This window comes from Arachis stenosperma, chromosome 9 (assembly GCF_014773155.1).
Source record: "Arachis stenosperma cultivar V10309 chromosome 9, arast.V10309.gnm1.PFL2, whole genome shotgun sequence".
In the NCBI taxonomy this organism is placed as follows: Eukaryota; Viridiplantae; Streptophyta; class Magnoliopsida; order Fabales; family Fabaceae; genus Arachis; species Arachis stenosperma.
In genome coordinates, this window is record NC_080385.1 from 139,968,539 (window position 1) to 139,992,306 (window position 23,768).

Genomic DNA, 23,768 nt, shown 5'->3' on the forward strand with positions numbered 1-23,768 from the left:
TCCTCATCATCCACCACCAATGCATCATCATCATTAAGAAACTTCCTCTTAGACTTTGCTAGTCCCTCAGGTGGTGCATGCTTCAACCCATACTCTCTTTTCTTGGTCTCACATTTTTTTTCCAATGACATCATCATCACTTGAGCTATCATCTATTCCAGGATCATATGAACTGTCTTCCGTGGTGTGTTCATCTTCAGAAGAAGACAACTTCAGCACTTGTTTTTTCTTGTCATGTTGCTGTACCTTCCTCACATTCGAAGCAGACCTTGTGCAATATGCTTTAGTAGTGATTTTGGACTTTGAATTTGGTTTGGGCTTGGACACAAAATTTCTGTTGGACTTGGGCTTGGGCTTGGAGGCATTCTTCGGGTTGGCATTGGCCTTGGAGGATGATGTAGTATTGGATTTCAGATTTGGGTTGGCATTTGAATTGGGTTTAGTTTTTTGGATAATTGGATGAGTATTGCTAACAGGCTTTGCAATAGTAGCTTGACTAGGATTAGAGTTGAATGTAGTAGTGGGATTATTTCTTGGGGGTGTTGGGTTATTAGCACCAGGATCTGTTGGTTCTGTGCTCTTGGGTGGTGAGTGGTGCGCGAAATTGTGAACAATACTTTTTCACAACTCAAATAATCCCCGGTAATGGCTCCAAGAACTTGGTGCGCCTAATACCATGGCATTACACAACTTCGCACAACTAACCAGCAAGTGTACTGGGTCGTCCAAGTAATAAAACCTTACGTGAGTAAGGGTCGATCCCACGGAGATTGTTAGTATTGAAGCAAGCTATGGTCATCTTGTAAATCTTAGTCAGGCAGACTCAATTGTATGATGATGATGAACGAAAATAACAGAAAAGGTAAAGATAGAGATACTTATGTATATCATTGGTGTATGAGCTTCAGACAAGTGTATGAAGATGCCTTCCCTTCCGTCTCTCTGCTTTCCTACAGTCTTCATCCAATCCTTCTTACTCCTTTCCATGGCAAACTTGTGTAGGGTCTCACTGTTGTCAGCAGCTACCTCCCATCCGCGCAGTGAAAGCTAATGCAGAGCACTCTGTCACAGTGCCGCCAATCACCGGTTTGGTTCCCTCCCCTACCGGAATAGAATCACTCTTTTGCGTCTGTCACTAACGCCCAGTAGGTTACAGGTTTGAAGCACGTCACAGTCATTCAGTCATTGAATCCTACTCAGAACACCACAGACAAGGTTAGACCTTCCGGATTCTCTTGAATGCCGCCATCAGTTCTTGCCTATACCACGAAGACTCTGATCTCATGGAATGGCTGGCTCGTTTGTCAGACGAGCACTCGGTTGTCAGGCGATCAACCATGCATCATGCAATCAGAAATCCAGAGATATTCACTAAAGCCTTGAATGCTTGTAGAACAAGAATGGTTGTCAGTCATCTTGTTCATAGGTTGAAGAACAAGTGATATCTTAGATAAAGAACAAGCGGAGTTGAATGGAAGAACAATAGTAATTGCATTAATACTCGAGGTACAGCAGAGCTCCACACCCTTAATCTATGGTGTGTAGAAACTCCACCGTTGAAAATACATAAGAACAAGGTTAGGCATGGCCGAATGGCCAGCCTCCCAAAGGTCTAAGATAGCATAAACAAAGATAGCTACTTAGATGTCGTCTCCAGACTCTCTAGACTCTCTAGACTCTCTGACTCAATAGTAAAGGTCCTACTTATAGAAAACTATTACATAGATGAGTAAATGACATAAAAATCCACTTCCGGGCCCACTTGGTGTGTGCTTGGGCTGAGCAATCAAGGAAATTCGTGCAGAGACGTTTTCTGGAGTTAAACGCCAGCTCCCATGCCAGTTTGGGCGTTTAACTCCAACTTTTAATCCTGTTCCGGCGTTTAACGCTGGAATTTCTGAGGCCGGATTGCTTCGCGGGTTTGGGCCATCAAATCTTGGATAAAGTATGGACTATTATATATTGCTGGAAAGCCCTGGATGTCTACTTTCCAACGCCGTTGAGAGCGCGCCAATTGGGCTTCTGTAGCTCCAGAAAATCCACTTCGAGTGCAGGGAGGTCAGAATCCAACAGCATCTGCAGTCCTTTTTGGTCTCTGAATCAGATTTTTGCTCAAGTCCCTCAATTTCAGCCAGAAAATACCTGAAATCACAGAAAAACACACAAACTCATAGTAAAGTCCAGAAAATGAATTTTAAATAAAACTAATAAAAATATACTAAAATCTAACTAAAAGATATCCAAAAACATACTAAAAACAATGCCAAAAAGTATACAAATTATCCGCTCATCACAACACCAAACTTAAATTGTTGCTTGTCCTCAAGCAACTGAAAATCAAATAAGATAAAAAGAAGAGAATATGCAATGAATTCCAAAAACATCTGTGAAGATCAGTATTAATTAGATGAGCGGGGCTTTTAACTTTTTGCTTCTGAACAGTTTTGGCATCTCAATCTCTCCTTTGAAATCCAGAATGGTTGGCTTCTTTAGGAACTCAGAGTCCAGATAGTGTTAATGATTCTCCTAGTGAAGTATGATGATTCTTGAACATAGCTATTTATTGAGTCTTGGCTGTGGCCCAAAGCACTCTGTCTTCCAGTATTACCACCGGATACATACATGCCACAGACACATAATTGGGTGAACCTTTTCAGATTGTGACTCAGCTTTGCTAAAGTCCCCAATTAGAGGTGTCCAGGGTTCTTAAGCACACTCTTATTTGCCTTGGATCACAACTTTATTCTTTCTTTTCTTCTTTTTTTTTTTTTTTTTTTTTTTTTTTCGATTTTTTTTTTTTTTTTTTTTGAATAGCTTTTTCTTGCTTCAAGAATCATTTTATTGATTTTTCAGATCCTCAGTAACATGTCTCCTTTTTCATCATTCTTTCAAGAGCCAACATTCATGAACCACAAATTCAAGATACATATGCACTGTTTACACATACATTCAGAGAACAAAAACATTGCCACCACATCATCATAATTAAACTATTATAAATTCAAAATTCCTTCTTCTTTTCAATTAAGCACATTTTTATTCAAGAAAGGTGATGGATTCATAGGACATTCATAACTTTAAGGCATAGACACTAAGACACTAATGATCATAAGACACAAACATGGATAACATAAAGCATAAAATTCGAAAAACAGAATAACAAATAACAAGGGAATCAAGGAATGGGTCCACCTTAGTGATGGCGGCTCTTCCTTGCTTTTGAAGGTCCTATGGAGTGCTTCAGCTCCTCAATGTCTCTTCCTTGTCTTTGTTGCTCCTCCCTCATGATTCTTTGATCTTCTCTAATCTCATGAAGGATGATGGAGTGTTCTTGGTGCTCCACCCTTAGTTGTCCCATGTTGGAACTCAATTCTCCTAGGGAGGTGTTCAGTTGCTCCCAATAGTTGTATGGAGGAAAATGCATCCCTTGAGGTGTCTCAGGGATCTCATGATGAGAGGGCTCCCTTGTGTACTCCATCCTTTGTTTAGTGATGGGCTTGTCCTCATCAATGGTGATGTCTCCCTCTATGTCAACTCCCACTGAATAACAGAGGTGACAAATGAGGTGAGGAAGGCTAACCTTGCCAAAGTGGAGGTCTTGTCCGCCACTTGTAGAGTTCTTGGCTATAACCTCATGAACTTCTATTTCTTCTCCAATCATGATACTATGAATCATGATGGCCCGGTCTATGGTAACTTCGGACCGGTTGCTAGTGGGAATGATTGAGCGTTGTATGAACTCTAACCATCCTCTAGCACGGGTTTGAGGTCATGCCTTCTAATTGAACCGGCTTGCCTCTTGAGTCTTGCCTCCATTGTGCGCCCTCTTCACATATGACTGTGAGGACTTGGTCCAACCTTTGATCAAAGTTGACCCTTTTAGTGTAAGGATGCTCATCTCCTTGCATCATGGGCAAGTTGAACGCCATCCTCACACTCTCCGGACTGAAATCCAAGTATTTCCCCCGAACCATAGTAAGATAATTCTTTGGATTCGGGTTCACACTTTGGTCATGGTTCTTGGTGATCCATGCATTGGCATAGAACTCTTGAACCATCAAGATTCCGACTTGTTGAATGGGGTTGGTAAGTACTTCCCAACCTCTTCTTCGGATCTCATGGCGGATCTCCGGATATTCACCCTTTTTGAGTGAAAAAGGGACTTCGGGGATCACCTTCTTCAAGGCCACAACTTCATAGAAGTGGTCTTGATGCACCTTTGAGAGGAATCTATCCATCTCCCATGACTCGGAGGTGGAAGCCTTTGCCTTCCCTTTCCTCTTTTTAGAGGTTTCTCCGCCTTTGGTGCCATAATGGTTATGGAAAAACGAAAAAGCAACGCTTTTACCACACCAAACTTAAAATGTTTGCTCGTCCTCGAGCAAAAGAAGAAAGAAGGGAGTAGAAAAGAAGAAATGAGGAAGAGGGAGATGGAGGTGTATTCGGCCAAAGGGGAAGAAGTGGTGTTTAGGTTGTGTGGAAATGAAGGGTGTAAAGAGGGGTTTATATAGGAGAGAGGGGGATGAAAGTTCGGTCATTTGAGGGTGGGTTTGGGAGGGAAAGTGGTTTGAATTTGAAGTGTGAGGTTGGTGGGGTTTTATGAAGGATGGATGTGAGTGGTGAAGAGAAAGATGGGATTTGATAGGTGAGGGGTTTTTGGGGAAGAGGTGTTGAGGTGATGGGGAAGAAGAGAGAGTGATTGTAGGGTCCTGTGGGGTCCACAGATCCTGTAGTAGGGTCCTGTGGGGTCCACAGATCCTGTAGTGTCAAGGAAAAGGCATCCCTGCACCAATTGGCACCAAAATCCACGTTTTGGGCCAATTCTGGCGTTAAACGCCGGCTGGTGCCCATTCCTGGCGTTTAACGCCAGGTTTTATACCTTTACTGGCGTTTAACGCCAGTTTGGTGCCCCTTTCTGGCGTTAAACGCCCAGAAAGGTGCCAGACTGGGCGTTAAACGCCCATCTGCTAGGCTGACTGGCGTTTGAACGCCAGCAGCATCTTCCTCCAGGGTGTGCTGTTTTTCTTCCTGTTTTTCATTCTGTTTTTGCTTTTTCATTATTTTTATGACTTCTTATGATCATCAACCTACAAAAAATAAAATAACAAAAGAAAATAATTAATTATAAATCATTGGGTTGCCTCCCAACAAGCGCTTCTTTACTGTCACTAGCTTGACAGAGGTCTCTCATGTAGCCTCAGAAATGCTCAGAACCGTGTTGGACCTTCCCAACACCGAACTTAGAGTTTGAATGTGGGGGTTCAACACCAAACTTAGAGTTTGGTTGTGGCCTCCCAACACCAAACTTAGAGTTTGACTGTGGGGGCTCTGCTTGGCTCTGTTTTGAGAGAAGCTCTTCATGCTTCTTCTCCATGATGATAGAGGGATATCCTTGGGCCTTAAACACCATGGATTCTTCATTCACTTGAATGATCAACTCTCCTCCATCAACATCAATCACAGCCTTTGCTGTGGCTAGGAATGGTCTGCCAAGGATGATGGATTCATCCATGCACTTCCCAGTCTCTAGGACTATGAAATCAGTAGGGATGTAATGGTCTTCAACCTTAACCAGAACATCCTCTACAAGTCCATAGGCTTGTTTTCTTGAGTTGTCTGCCATCTCTAGGGAGATTTTTGCAGCTTGCACCTCAAAGATCCCTAATTTCTCCATTACAGAGAGGGGCATGAGGTTCACACTTGACCCTAAGTCACACAAGGCCTTCTTGAAGGTCATGGTGCCTATGGTACAAGGTATAGAAAACTTCCCAGGATCCTGCCTCTTTTGGGGCAGTTTCTGCCTAGACAAGTTATCCAGTTCTTTGGTGAGCAAGGGAGGTTCATCTTCCCAAGTCTCATTTCCAAATAACTTGTCATTTAGCTCCATGATTGCTCCAAGGTATTTAGCAACTTGCTCTTCAGTGACATACTCATCCTCTTCAGAGGAAGAATACTCATCAGAGCTCATGAAAGGCAGTAGTAAGTCCAAGGGAATCTCTATGGTCTCAGTTTGAGCCTCAGATTCCCAAGGTTCCTCATTGGGGAACTCACTGGAGGCCAGTGCACGCCCATTGAGGTCTTCCTTAGTGGCGTTCACTGCCTCTTCTTCCTCCCAGAATTCGCCATATTGATGGCTTTGCACTCTCCTTTTGGATTTTCTTCAGTGTTACTTGGGAGAGTGCTTGGAGGAAGTTCAGTAATTTTCTTGCTCAGCTGACCCACTTGTCCTTCCAAGTTTCTAATGGAGGATCTTGTTTCATTCATGAAACTTTGAGTGGTCTTTATTAGATCAGAGACCATGGTTGCTAAGTCAGAATTATTCTGCTTAGAACTCTCTGTCTGTTGCTGAGAAGATGATGGAAAAGGCTTGCTATTGCTAAGCCTGTTTCTTCCACCATTATTATTGAAACCTTGTTGAGGTCTCTCTTGATTCTTCCATGAGAGGTTTGGGTGATTTCTCCATGAAGAATTATAGGTATTACCATAGGGTTCTCCTAGGTAATTCACCTCTTCCATGGAAGGGTTCTCAGGATCATAGGCTTCTTCCTCAGATGAAGCATCCTTAGTACTGTTTGGTGCATTTTGCATTCCAGACAGACTTTGAGAAATCAGATTGACTTGTTGAGTCAATATTTTGTTCTGAGCCAATATGGCATTCAGAGCATCAATCTCAAGAACTCCTTTCTTCTGACCAGTCCCATTGTTCACAGGATTCCTCTCAGAAGTGTACATGAATTGGTTATTTGCAACCATTTCAATCAGTTCTTGAGCTTCTGCAGGCGTCTTCTTCAAATGAAGAGATCCTCCTGCAGAGCTATCCAAAGACATCTTGGATAGTTCAGAGAGACCATCATAGAAAATACCTATGATGCTCCATTCAGAAAGCATGTCAGATGGACATCTTCTGATTAATTGTTTGTATCTTTCCCAAGCTTCATAGAGGGATTCTCCATCCTTCTGTCTGAAGGTTTGGACTTCCACTCTAAGCTTACTCCATCTTTGTGGAGGAAAGAACTTTGCCAAGAAGGCATGACTAGCTTTTCCCAAGAGTCCAGGCTTTCTTTAGGTTGAGAGTCCAACCATATTCTAGCTCTGTCTCTCACAGCAAAAGGGAATAGCATCAGTCTATAGACCTCAGGGTTAACCCCATTAGTCTTGACTGTGTCACAGATTTGCAAGAACTCAGCTAAAAACTGATGAGGATCTTCCATTGGAAGTCCATGAAACTTGCAATTCTGTTGCATTAGAGAAACTAATTGAGGCTTAAGCTCAAAGTTGTTTGCTCCAATGGCAGGGATTGAGATGCTTCTCCCATAGAAATCAGGAGTAGGTGCAGTAAAGTCACCAAGCACCTTCCTTGCATTGTTGGCATTGTTGTTGTTTTCGGCTGCCATGTCTTCTCCCTTGAAGAATTCGGTCAAGCCCTCTAAAGAGAGTTGTGCTTTGGCTTCTCTTAGCTTTCTCTTCAAGGTCCTTTCAGGTTCAGGATCAGCTTCAACAAGAATGCCTTTGTCTCTGCTTCTGCTCATAAGAAATAGAAAAAGAAGAAGAGAATGTGGAATCCTCTATGTCACAGTATAGAGATTCCTTGAAATGTCAGAGGAAAAGAGAAATAGTAAGAAGAAGGAGAAGGAGAATTCGAATTTTAATAGATAAAATTCGAATTGTGCATTTAGAAGGAGTAGTACTCCATAAATAGAAGGATGTGGGAAGGAGGGAAGAGAATTTTCGAAAATTCAATTAAAAAATTTGAAAACATTTTGAAAAATGTTAATTGATTTTCGAAAATCAAAGTGGAAAAGAGATAAAGTGATTTTTGAAAAAGATTTTGAAATTAGAAATTAAAAAGATTTGATTGAGAACTATTTTGAAAAAGATGTGGTTAAAAAGATTTAATTAAAAAGTTATGGGTTTAAAAAGATGTGATTGAGAAGATATGATTTGAAAACATTTTTAAAAGATATGATTTGAAAACAATTTGAAAAGATATGATTTTGAAAATTGATGACTTGCCTAACAAGAAAAGATATGATTGAAACATTTAAACCTCTCTCAACAGAAAAGGCAACAATCTTGTGATGTTCAATCAAATCATTAATTGTTGGTAAGTATCTTTTTAAAAGGAAAGAAATTGAATTTGAAAACATTTGATTGAAAAGATTTGATTTGAAAAAGATTTGATTTGAAAAACTAAGAAAAATTGATTTTGGAAACAAAATCTTCCCCCTGGCACCATCCTGGCGTTAAACGCCCAGAATGGTATACATTCTGGCGTTTAACGCCCAAAATGCACCCCTTTTGGGCGTTAAACGCCCAACCAGGTGCCCTGGCTGGCGTTTAAACGCCAGTCTGCCTTCTTCACTGGGCATTTTTGAATGCTCAGCTTTTTCTGTATAATTCCTCTGCAGTTGGTTCTGAATCTTCAATTCCTTGTATCATTGACTTGAAAAGACTCAAATTAAAAATTTTTTTGGATTTTTCTATTAATCAAAATGCAACAAGAATCAAATAACAATGCATGCAAGACACCAAACTTAGCAGTTTGTGCACTACTGACACTAACAATATGAGAATGCATATGAGACACACAAAATACTTCAAGTCAATAGAATTCAAAGATCAAAACAAGAAATATATGCATGAATTCGAAAATTATAACAAAAACATGCATTTGACACTAAACTTAAGATGAGACTCTAGACTCAAACAAGAAACATAAAATCTTTTTGGTCTTTTTATGGTTTATAAATTTTTTTTTTGTGTTTTTCGAAAATTAAGTGGAAAAAGGCATCAAAATTCTTAATGAGAATTCCAGGAATCAGTGCAATGCTAGTCTAAGACTCCGGTCCAGGAATTAGACATGGCTTCACAGCCAGCCAAGCTTCCAAGGAAAGCTTCGGTCCAAAACACTAGACATGACCAAAGGTCAGCCAAATCTTAGCAAATCACTGCTCCAAGAGCAAGATTGATACGAAATCAACAAGCTCTTGTGGTGATAAGTTGAAACCTCGGTCCAATCAGATTAGACATGGCTTCTCAGCCAGCCAGATTTCAACAAATCATCATGAAACTCTAGAATTCACCTTCAAGAATTTCGAAAAAAATACCTAATCTAAGCAACAAGATGAACCGTCAGTTGTCCAGCCTAAACAATCCCGGGCAATAACACCAAGAACTTGATGTTGTTGCCGGATCTTGGCATCTGATGTTACCACAAGCTTGCTCAAAACATGAACAATCCCCGGCAACGGCGCCAAAAACTTGGTGCACGAAATTGTGAACGATACTTTTTCACAACTCAAATAATCCCCGGTAATGGCTCCAAGAACTTGGTGCGCCTAATACCATGGCATTACACAACTTCGCACAACTAACCAGCAAGTGTACTGGGTCGTCCAAGTAATAAAACCTTACGTGAGTAAGGGTCGATCCCACGGAGATTGTTAGTATTGAAGCAAGCTATGGTCATCTTGTAAATCTTAGTCAGGCAAACTCAGATATGTATGATGATGATGAACGAAAATAACATAGAAGTAAAGATAGTGATACTTATGTATATCATTGGTGTATGAGCTTCAGACAAGTGTATGAAGATGCCTTCCCTTCCGTCTCTCTGCTTTCCTACAGTCTTCATCCAATCCTTTCTTACTCCTTTCCATGGCAAACTTGTGTAGGGTCTCACTGTTGTCAGCAGCTACCTCCCATCCGTGCAGTGAAAGCTAATGCAGAGCACTCTGTCACAGTGCCGCCAATCACCGGTTTGGTTCCCTCCCCTACCGGAATAGAATCACTCTTTTGCGTCTGTCACTAACGCCCAGTAGGTTACAGGTTTGAAGCACGTCACAGTCATTCAATCATTGAATCCTACTCAGAACACCACAGACAAGGTTAGACCTTCCGGATTCTCTTGAATGCCGCCATCAGTTCTTGCCTATACCACGAAGACTCTGATCTCATGGAATGGCTGGCTCGTTTGTCAGGCGAGCACTCGGTTGTCAGGCGATCAACCATGCATCATGCAATCAGAAATCCAAGAGATATTCACTAAAGCCTCGAATGCTTGTAGAACAAGAATGGTTGTCAGTCACCTTGTTCATAGGTTGAAGAACGAGTGATATCTTAGATAAAGAACAAGTGGAATTTGAATGGAAGAACAATAGTAATTGCATCAATACTCGAGGTACAGCAGAGCTCCACACCCTTAATCTATGGTGTGTAGAAACTCCACCGTTGAAAATACATAAGAACATAGTCTAGGCATGGCCGAATGGCCAGCCTCCAAAGTGAGTTCAATCATAAAAACATGATCAAAAGGCTCTCTAATACAATAGTAAAAGGTCCTACTTATAGAAAACTAGTACATAAGTGAGTAAATGACATAAAAATCCACTTCCGGGCCCACTTGGTGTGTGCTTGGGCTGAGCAATCAAGGAAATTCGTGTAGAGACCTTTTCTGGAGTTAAACGCCAGCCCCCATGCCAGTTTGGGCGTTTAACTCCAACTTTTATTCCTGTTCCGGCGTTTAACGCTGGAATTTCTGAGGCCGGATTGCTTCGCGGGTTTGGGCCATCAAATCTTGGACAAAGTATGGACTATTATATATTGCTGGAAAGCCCTGGATGTCTACTTTCCAACGCCGTTGAGAGCGCGCCAATTGGGCTTCTGTAGCTCCAGAAAATCCACTTCGAGTGCAGGGAGGTCAGAATCCAACAGCATCTGCAGTCCTTTTTGGTCTCTGAATCAGATTTTTGCTCAAGTCCCTCAATTTCAGCCAGAAAATACCTGAAATCACAGAAAAACACACAAACTCATAGTAAAGTCCAGAAAAGTGAATTTTAAATAAAAACTAATAAAAATATACTAAAATCTAACTAAAAGATATCAAAAACATACTAAAAACAATGCCAAAAAGTATACAAATTATCCGCTCATCACAGAGGCACTTGAGCAAATACCTTCTTATGCTAAGTTCATGAAAGAGATCTTAAGTCATAAGAAGGATTGGAGAGAAACTGAAAAAGTGTTTCTCACTGAAGAATGCAGTGCAGTCATACTAAAAAGCTTACCAGAAAAGCTTCAAGATCCTGGAAGCTTTATAATACCATGCACATTAGAAGGCGCTTGCACCAAGACAGCCCTATGTGATCTTGGAGCAAGCATCAATTTAATACCTGCATCTACTATCAGAAAGCTTGGGTTGGCTGGAGAAGTCAAACCAACCAGGATATGCCTCCAACTTGCTGATGGCTCCATTAAACACCCATCAGGCATAATAGAGGACATGATTGTCAAGGTTGGGCCATTTGCCTTTCCCACTGACTTTGTGGTGCTGGAAATGGAGGAGCACAAAAGTGCAACTCTCATTCTAGGAAGACCATTCCTAGCAACTGGACGAACTCTCATTGATGTACAAAAAGGGGAAGTAACCCTGAGAGTCAATGAGGATGAGTTCAAGTTGAATGCTGTGAAAGCAATGCAGCATCCAGACACACCAGATGACTGCATAGGCGCTGACATTATTGACTCTCTGGTAGAAGAGATCAATACGACTGAAAGCCTAGAATCAGAGCTTGAGGACATCTTCAAAGATGCTCAACCTGATCAAGAAGAACTAGAGAAAGTAAAGGAATTTTCGAAAATTCCTCAGGAGGAGGATAAACCTCCCAAACCTGAACTCAAACCTCTACCACCATCTCTGAAATATGCATTTCTAGGAGAGGGTGACACTTTTCCAGTGATTATAAGCTCTGCTTTAGACCCACAGGAAGAGGAAGCACTGATTCAAGTGCTAAGGACGCACAAGACAGCTCTTGGGTGGTCCATAAGTGATCTTAAGGGCATTAGCCCAGCTAGATGCATGCACAAGATCCTATTGGAGGATAATGCCAAACCAGTGGTCCAACCACAGAGGCAGCTAAATCCGGCCATGAAGGAGGTGGTGCAGAAAGAGGTCACTAAATTACTAGAGGCTGGGATTATTTATCCTATTTCTGATAGCCCCTGGGTGAGCCCTGTCCAAGTTGTCCCCAAAAAGGGAGGCATGACAGTGGTTCATAATGAAAAAAATGAACTGGTTCCCACAAGAACAGTCACAGGGTGGCGCATGTGTATTGACTACAGAAGGCTCAATACAGCCACCAGAAAGGATCATTTTCCTTTACCATTCATAGACCAAATGCTAGAAAGACTAGCTGGTCATGACTATTACTGCTTTTTGGATGGCTATTCAGGCTACAACCAAATTGCAGTAGATCCCCAGGACCAAGAGAAAACAGCATTTACCTGCCCTTCTGGCGTGTTTGCCTATAGGAGAATGCCTTTGGTCTGTGCAATGCACCTGCAACCTTTCAGAGGTGCATGCTCTCTATCTTCTCAGACATGGTAGAGAAATTTCTAGAAGTCTTCATGGATGACTTTTCAGTATATAGAGACTCATTCAGCTCCTGTCTTAACCACCTATCACTTGTCCTGAAAAGATGCCAAGAGACTAACCTGGTTTTAAACTGGGAGAAATGTCACTTTATGGTGACTGAAGGAATTGTCCTTGGGCACAAAATTTCAAGCAAGGGAATAGAGGTGGATAAGGCAAAGGTAGAGGTAATTGAAAAATTACCACCACCTGCCAATGTTAAGGCAATCAGAAGCTTTCTTGGGCATGCAGGATTCTACAGAAGGTTTATAAAGGATTTTTCAAAAATTGCCAAACCTCTAAGTAATCTGCTAGCTGCTGACACTCCATTTATCTTTGATAATGAGTGTCTGCAGGCATTTGAGACCCTGAAGGCTAAGTTGGTCACAGCACCAGTTATCTCTGCACCAGATTGGACATTGCCATTTGAATTAATGTGTGATGCCAGTGATCATGCCATTGGTGCAGTGTTGGGACAGAGGCATAACAAGCTTTTGCACGTCATTTATTATGCCAGCCGTGTTCTAAATGACACACAAAAGAACTACACAACCACAGAGAAAGAGTTACTTGCAGTGGTTTATGCCATTGACAAGTTTAGATCCTACCTAGTGGGATCAAAGGTGATTGTGTACACTGACCATGCTGCTCTTAAATACTTACTCACAAAGCAGGATTCAAAACCCAGGCTTATCAGATGGGTGTTGCTTCTGCAAGAGTTTGATATAGAAATAAGAGACAGAAAAGGGACAGAAAACCAAGTGGCTGATCATCTGTCCCGAATAGAACCAGTAGCTGGGGCGTCCCTCCCTTCTACTGAGATCTCTGAGACTTTCCCAGATGAGCAACTCTTTGCCATTCAGGAAGCTCCATGGTTTGCAGATATGGCAAACTATAAAGCTGTAAGGTTCATACCCAAGGAGTACAGCAGAGTGCAAAGAAAGAAATTAATTTCAGATGCCAAGTACTACCTCTGGGATGAACCATATCTCTTTAAGAGATGTGCTGACGGAGTGATCCGCAGATGTGTACCCAGAGAAGAAGCACAAAGGATCCTATGGCACTGCCATGGATCACATTATGGAGGACATTTTGGAAGTGAGCGAACAGCCACTAAAGTCCTCCAGTGTGGCTTCTACTGGCCTACTCTCTATAAAGATTCCCGAGAGTTTGTGCGTAACTGTGACAGTTGCCAAAGAGCTGGTAACCTGCCTCACGGATATGCCATGCCTCAACAAGGGATATTAGAGATAGAATTGTTTGATGTATGGGGAATTGACTTCATGGGGCCATTCCCACCATCATACTCAAACACTTACATTCTGGTGGCAGTAGACTATGTATCTAAGTGGGTAGAAGCAATTGCTACACCCACTAATGATACCAAGACCGTGCTAAAGTTCCTCCAGAAAAACATCTTCAGCAGATTCGGTGTTCCCAGAATACTAATCAGTGATGGGGGCTCTCATTTCTGCAATAAACAGCTATACTCTGCTATGGTTAGATATGGAATCAGCCATAAAGTGGCAACTCCGTATCATCCACAGACAAATGGGCAAGCAGAAGTCTCTAACAGAGAGCTAAAAAGAATCCTAGAACGGACTGTGATGGCCCGAAGAAAGGATTGGGCAAAGAGCTTGGATGATGCTCTGTGGGCATACAGAACAGCATTCAAGACTCCTATAGGAACCTCTCCATACCAACTGGTGTATGGGAAGGCCTGTCATTTGCCTGTGGAACTGGAACATAAAGCCTATTGGGCAACCAGATTCCTAAACATGGATGCTCAGTTAGCTGGTGAGAAAAGACTGCTCCAGCTAAATGAGCTAGAGGAGTTCAGACTCAATGCCTTTGAAAATGCAAAAATTTATAAGGAAAAGGCAAAGAAGTGGCATGACAAGAGATTGTCAACCAGAGTCTTTGAGCCAGGACAAAAAGTTCTGCTGTTCAACTCCAGGCTCAAATTGTTTCCAGGAAAACTCAAATCCCGGTGGAGGGGTCCGTATGTGATTACGGGAGTGTCACCATATGGATATGTTGAGCTTCAGGATATTGATTCTGACAAGAAGTTCATTGTTAATAGACAGAGAATCAAGCACTATCTTGAAGGAAATTTTGAGCAGGAATGCTCAAAACTGAGACTTGAGTGATTCTTAGCAGAAGTCCAGCTAAAGACAGTAAAGAAGCGCTTGCTGAGAGGCAACCCAGTCATTAGGAGGGTATATGATTAGTTCTTACAGAGGAAAGTATCAAAAATAAAGGAATTCACAGAGTTACAGAAGGATTCAGCTCAAAAAGCAGAGAAAATGAGCTTACTGGCGAAAAAACGCCAGTAAGGGGCATTTTGGGCGTTAAACGCCAGAATGGGTACCATTCTGGGCGTTTAACGCCAGGAATGGTGCCATTTTGGGCGTTAAACGCCAGAATGGGCACCATTCTGGGCGTTTAACGCCAGGTGTGCAGCATCCTGGGCGTTCTGAAAAACGCCCAGTGACAAAGGATTTCTGGCGTTTAACGCCAGCCAGGGCACCTGGCTGGGCGTTAAACGCCCAAAAGGGGTAGCAAATGGGCGTTAAACGCCAGAATGGGTGCCATTCTGGGCGTTTAACGCCAGCTTGGTGGGGGGACCACAATTTTGTTTTCAATTCAATTTTTTTTAAACTTTCCTTTTCTCACCCATACTTTTCTACAAAATCACACTTCAATCATTCATCATTCACTTTCAAATCTTCAAAAATCAAAACCACTCTTCAAATTTATTTCAAATCAATTACAAACATTGTTCAAAAATTTCACCCTTTTCTCAATTTCTTTCCATATCTTCTCAAATCTCCTTTCAAATTTCTCTCTTCTTTTTCGAAAACTCCCCTCCCCACCTTATAAATACACGTTTGGCTCCCTCATTCCATCACACCATTCGAATTTCCTCTTCCTCCCCCTCTCTTCTCTCTTTTCTTTTGCTTGAGGACAAGCAAACCTCTAAGTTTGGTGTGCTTTTCCGTGATCACTAAGCCAAGATTCATCAAAATCATGGCTCCTAAGGGAAAACAAACCAATTTAAGAGGAAAGAAAGAGACTAATCCAAAGAATCTTTGGAATCAAGAGAAGTTCTTAACCAAAGAACATGAAGACCATTATCACAAATAATGGGTCTGAGGTCAGTGATCCCGGAAGTAAAATTTGATCTGAAAGAAGATGAATATCCGGGGATCCAAGAGCAAATTCGAAACAGAGGTTGGGAAGTTCTAACCAATCCTGAGACAAAGGTTGGAAGGAACATGGTTCAGGAATTCTACTCAAATCTGTGGCTGACAAATAAGCAGAGAATGACTGGAACCGCTTACCATACCTATAGAACCATGGTCAGAGGGAAAGTTATGTACTTCCATCTGGACAAAATAAGAGAAATCTTTAAGTTGCCTCAACTGCAAGATGATCCTGACTCCTTCAATAGGAGGATGGTGAGAGTAGATAAAGGGTTGGATCAAGTTCTAGAGGACATATGCCTCCCTGGAACTAAGTGGATAACCAATTCAAAGGGTGTCCCAAACCAACTCAAGAGGGGAGACCTCAAACCAATTGCAAGAGGATGGCTAGACTTTATTGGGCGTTCCATATTGCCCACTAGCAACCGTTCTAAGGTCACCATCAAGAGAGCAGTGATGATTCATTGCATTATGCTTGGAAGAGAAGTGGAGGTGCATCATGTGATTGCTTGTGAGATCTACACAATTGCAAATAAAAATTCCACTGAAGCCAAATTGGCTTACCCAAGCTTGATCTCCTTGCTCTGTAAAGAGGCTGGGGTGAAGATGGGAGTAGATGAGTTCATACCCATTGAACATCCAATCACCAAGAAGTCAATGGAAGGACAAGTGCAAGACAACTCTATCAAAAGGAGGGCGCATGAGTTCCTCCCTGAATTCCCTGAAATTGGCTACTGGGCCAGCCTAGAGGCATTTATCAACAAGTTGCAAGAGACTATGGAGCAACTTAAGGAAGAACAGCAGAATCAAAACTGCATGCTCTGCAAATTGCTGAAGGAACAAGAGAAGCAGGGGCGTGAAATTCAAGAGATGAAACGCCAAAAGCTCTCCTCCCAAGCTGAGGGAGCATCCACTTCTCAAAATCAAGGTTGTTGAGTCCTAACTCTGTGAAAACCTCTATCATTAGGAGCCTATTGTTTTCGTTTTTTTTAGTTTATTTTGTTTCATCTTATATCTATTTTCTGAGTCTTGTTCTTAATTCATAATTAATAAAATTAAAGTTTATGCCTTAAAGCTATGAATGTCTTATGAATCCATCACCTCTCTTAAAAGAAAAATGCTTTAATCACAAAAGAACAAGAAGTACAGGATTTCGAAATTTATCCTTGAAACTAGTTGAATTAGTTTGATGTGGTGACAATACTTTTTGTTTTCTGAATGAATGCTTGAACAGTGCATATGTCTTTTGAATTTGATGTTTTGAGAATGTTAAATTTGTTGGCTCTTGAAAGAATGAGGAGAAAGAGAACTGTTATTGAGGATCTGAAAAATCATCAAAATTGATTCTTGAAGCAAGAAAAAGCAGTGAAAAAAAAATTTCAAAAAAAAAAGAGAAGAAAAGAAAAGAAGAAAAGAAAAAGAAAGAAATAAAGTTGTGAACCAAGGCAAAAAGAGTGTGCTTAAGAACCCTGGACACCTCTAATTGGGGACTTTAGCAAAGCTGAGTCACAATCTAAAAAGGTTCACCCAATTATGTGTCTGTGGCATGTATGTATCCGGTGGTAATACTGGAAGACAGAGTGCTTTGGGTCACAGCCAAGACTCATACACTAGCTATGTTCAAGAATCATCATACTTAACTAGGAGAATCAATAACACTATCTGAGTTCTGAGTTCTCATAGATGCCAATCATTCTGAACTTCAAAGGATAGAGTGAGATGCCAAAACTGTTCGGAGGCAAAAAGCTACTAGTCCCGCTCATCTAATTGGAGCTATGTTTCTTTGATATTTTGGAGTCTATAGTATATTCTCTTCTTTTTATCCTATTTTGATTTTCAGTTGCTTGGGGACAAGCAACAATTTAAGTTTGGTGTTGTGATGAGCGGATAATTTATACGCTTTTTGGCATTGTTTTTAGTATGTTTTCAGTATCTTTTAGTTAGTTTTTAGTATATTTTTATTAGTTTTTAGTTAAAATTCACTTTTCTGGACTTTACTATGAGTTTGTGTGTTTTTCTGTGATTTCAGGTATTTTCTGGCTGAAATTGAAGGTTCTGAGCAAAAATCTGATCCAGAGACTGAAAAGGACTGCAGATGCTGTTGGATTCTGACCTCCCTGCACTCGAAGAGGATTTTCTGGAGCTACAGAAGCCCAAATAGCGCGCTCTCAACGGCATTGGAAAGTAGACATCCTGGGCTTTCCAGCAATATATGATAGTCCATACTTTGCCCAAGATTTGATGGCCCAAACCGGCGTTCAAAGTCACCTACAGAAATTCCAGCGTTAAACGCCGGAACTGGCATAAAACTTGGAGTTAAACGCCCAAACTGGCATGAAAGCTGGCGTTTAACTCCAGAAAAGGTCTCTACACGAAATTGCTTCATTGCTCAGCCCAAGCACACACCAAGTGGGCCCGGAAGTGGATTTTTCTGTCATTTACTCATTTTTGTAAACCTTAGGATACTAGTTTACTATTTATAGGATCTTTTGACATTGTAATCGGTACCTTATGACCTCATAACACTTTTTACACGTTTCTTGTACCTTCCACGGCATGAGTCTCTAAACCCCATGGTTGGGGGTGAGGAGCTCTGCTGTGTCTTGATGGATTAATGCAATTACTACTGTTTCTTATTCAATCATGCTTGCTTCCATTCTAAGATATCACTTGCTCCTAACCCGGATGAATGTGATGATCCGTGACACTCATCATGCTCTCAACCATGAACGTGTGCTTGACAACCACCTCCGTTCTATTTTAGATTAAGTAGATATCTCTTGGGTTCTTTAATCGGAATCTTCGTGGTATAAGCTAGAACTGATGGCGGCATTCAAGAGAATCCGGAAGGTCTAAACCTTGTCTGTGGTATTCTGAGTAGGATTCAATGACTGGATGACTGTGACGTGCTTCAAACTCCTGAAGGCGGGGCGTTAGTGACAGACGCAAAAGAATCACTAGATTCTATTCCGGCCTGATTGAGAACCGACAGATGGATAGCCGATGCTGTGACAGAGCATCAGGGACGTATTTCCAATGAGAGGATGGGAGGTAGCCACTGACAACGGTGAAACCCTACATACAGCTTGCCATGGAAGGAGCCTTGCGTGTTTGATGAAGATGACAGTAGGAAAGCAGAGATTCGGAAGATGGAGCATCTCCAAAGCCTCAGCCTATTCTCCATTACTGCAAAACAAGTACCTTTTTCATGTTCTTTTGCTTTTTACAATCAATCCTGATAATTTCTGATATCCTGACTAAGATTTACAAGATAACCATAGCTTGCTTCAAGCCGACAATCTCCGTGGGATCGACCCTTGCTCACGCAAGGTATTACTTGGACGACCCAGTGCACTTGCTGGTTAGTTGTGCGGGATTGCAAAAGTGTTATTGCAATTTCGTGCACCAGGTATACAGATACTACTCCCATATGAAGCAGTAGTGGGGTTGGCATATGACCCCAGAGTCCTCTTGTCTTGTCCATTCATACTTACTTCCATGTTGGAATAAGAGAAATGGTATATATGTTGATATTATTTATTTTATAAAAATTAAAATATTTTTTTTAAAATAAAATAAAAACGAAATAAATAAAAGAAAGCGAAAATATTTTGAAATTGAAAATTGAATTTTTATATAAAATTTTCGAAAAAATGTAGTTCAAAATTAGTTAGAAAATAAAATTTTTTGAATTTTGAATTTTATGATGAAAGAGAAAAACACACAAAAGACACAAGACTTGAAATTTTTAGATCCAATGCTCCTTATTTTTCGAAAATTTTTGGAGGGAAAACACCAAGGAACACCAAACTTAAAAATTTTAAGATCAAGACACAAAAAAAACTCAAGAACACCTTGAAGATTCACAAGAACACCAAGAACAAAAGGAAGAACACCAAACTTAAAAATTTTTAGAAAACTTTAATAAAATTTTCGAAAATTATGAAAGATTAACAAGAAAACACCAAACTTAAAGTTTGGCACAAGATTCAATTCAAGAAAAATTATTTTTTGAAAAAGGTTCCAAAGGGTATAACCAATTATCAAGAACAACTTGAAGATCAAGGAAGAACAAAGAATACTAACACGAAAATTTTTAGAGAAAATATAAAATATGCAATTAACACCAAACTTAGAATAAGACACTAAACTCACGAAAAATTAACAATTAATTAAGAAAAATAATATTTTTGAAAAGAAATTTTTGAAAAGAAATTATCCTATCAAAATTTAATGACTCTATAATAACAAAAATAAATTATTCCTGATCTAAGAAATAAAATATGCCTTCAATTGTTCAAACTCAATAATCCCCGGCAACGGCGCCAAAAACTTGGTGCACGAATTTGCAATCCGCACAACTAACCAGCAAGTGCACTGGGTCGTCCAAGTAATACCTTACGTGAGTAAGGGTCGATCCCACGGAGATTATTGGTTTGAAGCAAGCTATGTTTATTTTATTAATCTTAGTCAGGAGGCCAATAAGATTATTTGGATTTAATTGTAAGAAGTCAAAGTGTTTAAAATTATTAGAAAAATAAAAGAGAATCAAATTGTTACTTGGTGTGCAGTAATGAGAAACATGTTGGAGTTTTGGAGATGCTTTGTCCTTTGAATTTCTACTTTTCCTTGAAATCCTCTTCCCAAACGCAAGATCCCTTCCATGGCAAGCTCTATGTAGGGTGTCACCGTTGTCAATGGCTACTTCCCATCCTCTCAGTGAAAACGTTCCTATGCTCTGTCACAGCACGGCTAATCATCTGTCGGTTCTCAATCAGGTTGGAATAGAATCCATTGATTCTTTTGTGTCTGTCACCAACGCCCAGCCTTCAGGAGTTTGAAGCTCGTCACAGTCATTCAATCCCAGAATCCTACTCGGAATACCACAGACAAGGTTTAGACTTTCCGGATTCTCATGAATGTCGCCATCAATCCGGCTTATACCACGAAGATTCTGATTAAAGAATCTTAGAGATACTCATTCAATCTGATGTAGAACGGAGATGGTTGTCAGGCACACGTTCATGGATTGAGGAAGGTGATGAGTGTCACGGATCATCACCTTCTCCATAATTAAGCGCGAATGAACATCTTAGATAAGAACAAGCGTGTTTGAATGGAAAATAAAGGAATTGTATTAATTCATCGAGACGCTGCAGAGCTCCTCACCCCCAACAATGGAGTTTAGAGACTCATGCCGTCAAAAAGTATGTAATTCAGATCTGAAAATGTCATGAGGTACAAGAAATGTCTATAAAAGTTGTTTAAATAGTAAACTTAGTAACCTAGGTTTACAGAAAATGAGTAAACTAAGATAATTGGTGCAGAAATCCACTTCTGGGGCCCACTTGATGTGTGCTGGGGCTGAGATTAATGCTATCCACGAGTAGAGGCCTTTCTTGGCGTTAAACTCCAGGTTATGACGTGTTTTGGGCGTTCAACTCCGGATCATGACGTTTTTCTGGCGTTTAACTCCAGACAGCAGCATGAACTTGGCGTTCAACGCCAAGTTACGTCGTCAATCTTCGTGCAAAGTATGGACTATTATATATTGCTGGAAAGCCCTGGATGTCTACTTTCTATTATATATTGGACTCCTGTAGCTCCAGAAAATCCATTTCGAGTGCAGGGAGGTCAAGATCCAACAGCATCAGCAGTCCTTTTTCAGCCTAAGTCAGATTTCTGCTCAGCTTCCTCAATTTCAGCCAGAAAATACCTGAAATCACAGAAAAATACACACACTCATAGTAAAGTCCAGAAATATGATTTTTGCTTAAAAACTAATAAAATTTAACTAGAAACTAATTAAAACATGCTAAAATCTACAAGAAATTACCCCCAAAAAGCGTATAAAATATCCGCTCATCATAGCACTGTTGGTATTGTCTCTTCCAGTGTTTCTAGCCATTTTCTGCATTCGTCCAGTGACATATTTATCCAGCAATCCTTGCCTCACCAGGCGCTCGAGAAGATCCTTTGCCACCACACACTCATCGGTTGTGTGTCCGAACTTCTGGTGGAACGCACAGTGCTTTGTCTTGTCTACATACTTTTGGTTTTGGTTTGTGCCCGTTCTGCTTGGGGGTTTGATAATTTTTGTGTTGAGTATTTCTTTGATGATATCTTCCCTCTTTGTGTTGAACTGTGTATACGAGTCAAACTTTGGTATCAATTTAAATGGCTTTTTTCCTTCTCGGCTACTAGCCGGTCAGCCCGGCTTTTCTTCCCCTTTGCGGGGAGGAGCCTTCTCCGTCCTTTGGGCTTCTCTTAGCTCCACTATTTCAATCTGCTCAGTAGTTTTGTCCCTGAACTCTTCCATTATTTTTGACTTGGCTACTGCTATTGCTTCCTGGAACTTCCCTGGTCGGAAACCACTTTTGATAGCATGCAATTGCACTTCTGGATTGAGGTCGGGAATTTTTATGGCCGCTTCTGTAAAGCATGTCATGTAGTCCTTTAAACTTTCATGATGTCATTGTTTGATCATGCTGAGATAGTCCGAATCTCATACGTAGATTTTGGGAGCTGCAAAATGATTTATAAACAGTTTAGCAAACTTATCAAAACTATAAATTAAACCTGCAGGTAGATTGGAAAACCACAATAAAGCGGCTCTGTCCAAAAAGGTCGAAAAAGAGCGACACAAGATGGGATCAAAGTCACTATTGAGTAACATCATGGATTCAAATTTTGTAACATGGACTTTGGGATCTCAGATCCCCTTGTATGGCGCCAATGTCATCGGCAATGTGAAGTTTTTAGGCATTTCAAAATCCATTATTTCTTTCGAGAAAGGGCCGCTCTGGTGTCGGTCTCTTTTCAGAGGTGTTTCTCCCATTTTCGCGTTTGATTCGAACTGGTGCTCTTCGTGAGCTTCGTTGGCAGCCTGCTTTTTGTCCTTCTTTCCTTCGCCGTCATTCTGGAGTGTTGGCAAAAGGTCGGCCATTCGCTGATTCTCTTGGAGCAGGGCGGCGTTGGCTGCCAGGAGCTCGGCGTTAGTTGGGTTGGCTTGGGGAGTTACCGAGTGATCCATCATGTCTTGCTTCCTGCACAGAGAAGAGTAACACAAGGATAGCGAGGATGTTAGATAAAAATTCTAAAGTGAGGTGGGGGCCCCACGATGGGCGCCAAATGTTCCTGCTTGGAACCAGGCTCTGAGATATAGGTCGGATGCAGCTGGATTGATGTTTGGGAAAGCCTTCCTATCACGCGCTGTGTCTCCAACTCCTTCTCAGTCCGAGCAGTGGAGAGTACCTGCAAAAGGGACTCCGACGCTCAAGTCAACTTGTGATCGAGAAAGACTATAAAACCTCGAATTCAAGAACTGAATAGTTTTCTTATGTTTTCGTCCTTTATGTGTTTGCGGTGGGCTTATTTATTGTTGTTTGGGAGCGTTTGCACTGAACCGTTGTTCTCCGCAATGAACGGGATTTAATTTGATCGTATTCTTAGTGGAGTTTGTTTGTGCCGATTTTTCCACGAAGATCATGGGGGTGTTTCACAACGGTTACTTTTCCAATGCTTTGCTTTAAGGGTTCCGAGATATACTTTCGTTTTACCGATTATAGCTGGTACGGATCAGGTTACATTTCAGTTTCGATTAAAGTATCAAAACTGATCATAAAAGATTATGACACTGATAAATCTAACTATAGAATAATTAAAACTACCTTATAACCATAAAAGATAGGCTTAGTAGACAAAACTACGAAAATCCTAAAAACTATCAACAATCTCTAAGACTGCGTTTGTTTCTGAGAATAGGACAAGACAAGACATTGAGAACAAGACATAAATGACATAGACACGAAATTTGTGTTCTTGTATTATGTTTGGTGATAAACTAGAATAAATTATAAAAATTTAATTTATTCTCATTTTTTTTCATTCAAAAAATTTGAGACAAAAAATATAATAATAAAAAATATAATTATGAAAAATTAACAAAAATAATAAAAGAAAAAATAAAAAGTAAGTTGTGTCTTTTGTTAGTATCTCAGTGTCCTTTTTGTCAGGATTGAACATAAAATACACTAATTCAGAGTCTAGACATATTGTTTCTATCTATCTCCCCTCTATCAAACACAATTTTATATCTCTATATCCATCTCGGTATCCTATTTCTGTGAACAAACACAGTCTAAATTACTTCT

General features: G+C 40.7%; 1 non-coding gene across 1 annotated transcript; it reads left to right on the forward strand.

The window, feature by feature from the left end:
* The first annotated feature begins 6,886 nt into the window (after positions 1-6,886).
* Positions 6,887-6,990, forward strand: LOC130952867 (small nucleolar RNA R71). The gene has a single exon (XR_009075042.1). It is a non-coding gene; the product is annotated as a small nucleolar RNA R71 (small nucleolar RNA).
* Positions 6,991-23,768: the final 16,778 nt, after the last annotated feature.